Here is a 4,139-nt window from a genome sequence, read left to right on the forward strand (position 1 = left end):
TTACTTTTAATCACAGAGGAAATGATATCATCTTAAGTGAAGGAGAAAATACCAGCATATGGATAGATATTTTAGCTTTAGATGGTTCTGTGTGGGTGGGGGTTTAGTCACTAAGTCATGTCTGACTCTGCGACCCCACGGACTGTAGCCTGCCAGGCTCCTCTGTTCATGGGATTCTCCAGGTGAGAATATTGGTGTGGGTTGCCATTTCCTTCTCTATCTATGTGGATGGAACACATTATATTTGTGCCTCTCTGTCCAGTGGTCAAATCATTTTCACTTCCTAATATCTGTTAATCTTTACAATCAGTCAGCAAACAAAACACCATAATGTCTTTAGCTGTGAAAGGATGGGGCTTTGACAGCTCAGCTGATTGGCCTATGACCTCCTGGACAAAAGTAGGTTTGGAGTTTGAAGCTCCATTTCTACATCCCAATTGGTCTTTTTTTTGAAGTTTTTTTTTTTTTTTTTTTTGAGGTGAAAGTTTTTTAAAGTCTTTAGTGAATTTGTTACAATACTGTTTCTGTTTTATGTTTTGCTTTTTGATCAGGAGGCATGTGGAATCTTTGATCCCCGACCTGGGGTCGAACCCACACTTCCCACACTGGAAGGCAAAGTCTTGACCACTGAGCCACCCAGGAAGTGCCCCCCAGTTGGTCTTCATACTATGCTATCCCACTATGTCGGCCACTGAACAACTGAGATCCAAATTCCTGGGCTGACAGTTTCTAAATAGTAGAAATCACAAGGGCTTCCTGGGTGGCTCAGATGGCAAAGAATCTGCCTGCAATGTAGGAGACAAAAGAGACTCAGGTTTGATCCCTGGGTTGGGAAGATTCCCTGGAGATGGGCATGGCAACCCACTCCAGTATTCTTGCCGGGAGAATCCCATGAACAGAGGAGCCTGGTGGGCTACAGTCCATGGGGTCACAAAGAGTCAGATATGACTGAGTGACTCAGCACAGCACACACGGAGAACAGCTCTACACGTATACGATCTCACTGAAATCTTGTAACCACACACACAGATGGGGAACCAACAATGGTCATACAGTCAGGATTTCACCCTGGAATCCTCACTTGAGCCCATACTTGTGACAAGATCCACCCGTCTTCCTGTGCCAACCAGCACCCCGCCCGAGGAAACAGCTTCCCCGTGGATGCTCCTGAGTCCCCATGCATGGCGCCACGTGAGACTGAAATTTACCCAAGGGAGACAAGACGGACTCAGGCTGAGAATTAAGGGGAGGGGCGGTAGGCCTCATGTTTTCTCAGCAAGGATGCTATTGGTATTCTGAGCAGGATGGTTCTCAGTGTCGGATCACCTCCTGCATTGCTGGAGGCTTAGCATTCCCAGCCTTACCCTTTAAGGGCCCTTAGCATCCCCCCAGGCACCATGACAGCCTGAGAATTTCCAAATAGCCCCGGAGAGGGGGTCCTGTTGGGAATCCCTGGACCAAGGGACCCTTGATCGTGATACATGCTTGTCTCGGCTGAGGGAACCGTGTTGTGTCTGGTATGGTTTAGGCCAACCCTCTGCATAGGGCTGGGGTTTGGGGCGTATTCCGCACAGGCAATGTGGTATTTCTGGGTTTTCCTCCGAGGCTGATCCTCCGTAACCCCCAAAGCGCCTGACGCCGCCTCCATTTGCAGATGGTCAATAACTGGCCACACTCGCTGTTGACGGATGTCTGGGCTCCGGCCCTGAGCAGCTCCTCTTCCAGGCCCAGATTTTTCTTCCCCTTGACGGCAGAGGCGGCAGCAGGCCGGGAAATGACCAGCTCTTGGTCGTCTTGCTCCAGGGAGGGACTTTCAGGGTGGGAACCCAAGCTCTCTGGGCTGGTTCTTGGAAAGCCAGCCTGGCCCAGTCCTCTGACCACGGGAGCGGGCTCACTGGTTCAGCGTGGCCCTTTGTGCCAAGCCCGTGGCATGCCCATGGCCACTGCGTGGGCTCATGGTGCCTTCAGGAAGAGCTGGAGCCTCCCTGGTGTGATCAGCAGAAATTCAGGAAATGTGAGGAGCGCGAGAGGCGGTGCGTGCTACCAGGGGTTTCGCTCCTGGCCTGCAGCTGCCTCCAGCCAACCGGCCGTGCCCCCCGAAGGGGCTCCTCGGGCGTGGTTTTTAAAGTAGGTCTGGTGAGGTCTTTACAACCTCCAGACATTCTTTGGATTCATTGGAGAGTATATAACTCCATTGCTAATACTAGCAAAGGGGTACTCTTTTGCCCCCTTCTGATGCCTATGTCAGAAGCTTTCTCTATCTCCTTTATACTTTAATAAAACTTTATTGCACACACAAAAAAAATAAAAATAAAGTAGGAGTGGCATCTCTGCAGTAGCAGTGTTGAAACCATTGCGGGCCTCGCTCGAATTCACCCAGCCAAGAGGGTTTGTTACAGGGCAGTCAGAACACATGTGCAAAGAGGTGATGCTGAGAACAGGAAGTGGTTTAGAGCAGCCAGATTTCTAACACAGAGATGGGTCCTTTCTGAGTCCTGCTTCCTCATTTGTGTAAACACCAGCCTCCTTCACTCTGGTTGTTGTCGAGGACCAGACTACGAACAGGAAAGCTCACTGTTCAAAAGCAATTGGTGTTTTTGTCAAGACTTCTTTTGGATGTGGATTATTTTTTAAAAAGTTAATAATTATTTATTTTTGACTGTACTAGGTCTGGGTTGCTGTGACCAGCTTCTTCTAGTTGTGGTGAGTGGGCGCTGCTCTTTGTTGTGGCATGTGGGCTTCTCGTTGCGGTGGTTTCTCTTGTTGTGGAGCCCAGGCTCAAGACCACAGGCTCGGTAGTTTAGGCACACGAACTTTGTTGCCCAGAGGCATGTGGAATCTTCCCGGACCAGCAATCGAACCCCTGCCCCCTGCATAGGCAGGCACGGGATCACCAGGGAAGTCCAAGCAATTGATTTTTAAATTGGACCTTGCATCGTTTGGGCTTCCCACGTGGTGTGAGTGGTAAAGAACCCATCTGCCAATGCAGGAGACATAAGAGATGCAGGTTTGGTCCATGGGTCAGGAAGATCCCCTGGAGGAGGGCATGACAACCCACTTCAGTACTGGTGCCTGGAGAATCCCATGGACAGAGGAGCCTGGTGGGCTACAGTCCATAGGGTCGCAAAGAGTCAGACACGACGGAAGTAACCTAGCAAGCACATATACACATGCACAGTATGCTATAAATACTGGGTGGTCCCCTCATCCTATAAGTCCTGCCTCAGGAGGGTGGATGATTCTAGGAGGTGAGGGGCCTTTTGATGGGCTCCTGTGGCTTAACTTCTGCTTCTGGGAAAAATATGGGCAGAGAATCTTCTAATCTGAGGCTCTTACTGGTGGGCCCTTTGCTGGGAAGCTGGTGGCTGGGCTCTGAGGTGCTCTGAGGAGACACAGGGGATTCGTGGGACCTTCTTGTTGCTTTTTTGGACCTGCTGTGTGTGTGTGGCTCACTGTCCATCCCCTGAGACATGCCATCAAGCTAATATGTTCTGTGGCTTTGAGGAGGTCAGTCTGGGAGCAAGTGGGTCCTCTGTTGACTGCAGATATTGTCACAAGGGTGGCCTTTCATCTCTGGAGGGAAATAACTGAGGATGTTTTGGTTGCAAACTTTATGCTGATTCCAAATGTGCTCCATTAACTAGACAGCATATTAAAAAGCAGGGACATTACTTTGTCAACAAAGGTCCATCTAGTCAAGGCTATGGTTTTTCCAGTGGTCATGTATGGATGTGAGAGTTGGACTATAAAGAAAGCTGAGTGCTGAAGAATTGATGCTTTTGAACTGTGGTGTTGGAGGAGACTCTTGAGAGTCCCTTGGACTGCAAGGAGATCCAGCCAGTCAATCCTAAAGGAAATCAGTCCTGAGTATTCATTGGAAGGACTGATGCTGAAACTCCAAAACTTTGGCTACCCGATGCAAAGAACTGACTCATTGGAAAAGCCCCTGATGCTGGGAAAGATTGAAGGCAGGAGAAGAGGGTGACGACAGAGGATGAGATGGATGGCATCACTGACTCGATGGACATGAGTTTGAGCAAGCTCCGGGAGTTGGTGATGGACATGGAAACCTGGTGTGCTGCAGTCCATGGGGTTGCAAAGAGTCGGACATGACTGAGTGACTGAACTGAACTGAACCC

Source organism: Odocoileus virginianus, chromosome 32 (assembly GCF_023699985.2).
Source record: "Odocoileus virginianus isolate 20LAN1187 ecotype Illinois chromosome 32, Ovbor_1.2, whole genome shotgun sequence".
NCBI classification, from domain to species: domain Eukaryota; kingdom Metazoa; phylum Chordata; class Mammalia; order Artiodactyla; family Cervidae; genus Odocoileus; species Odocoileus virginianus.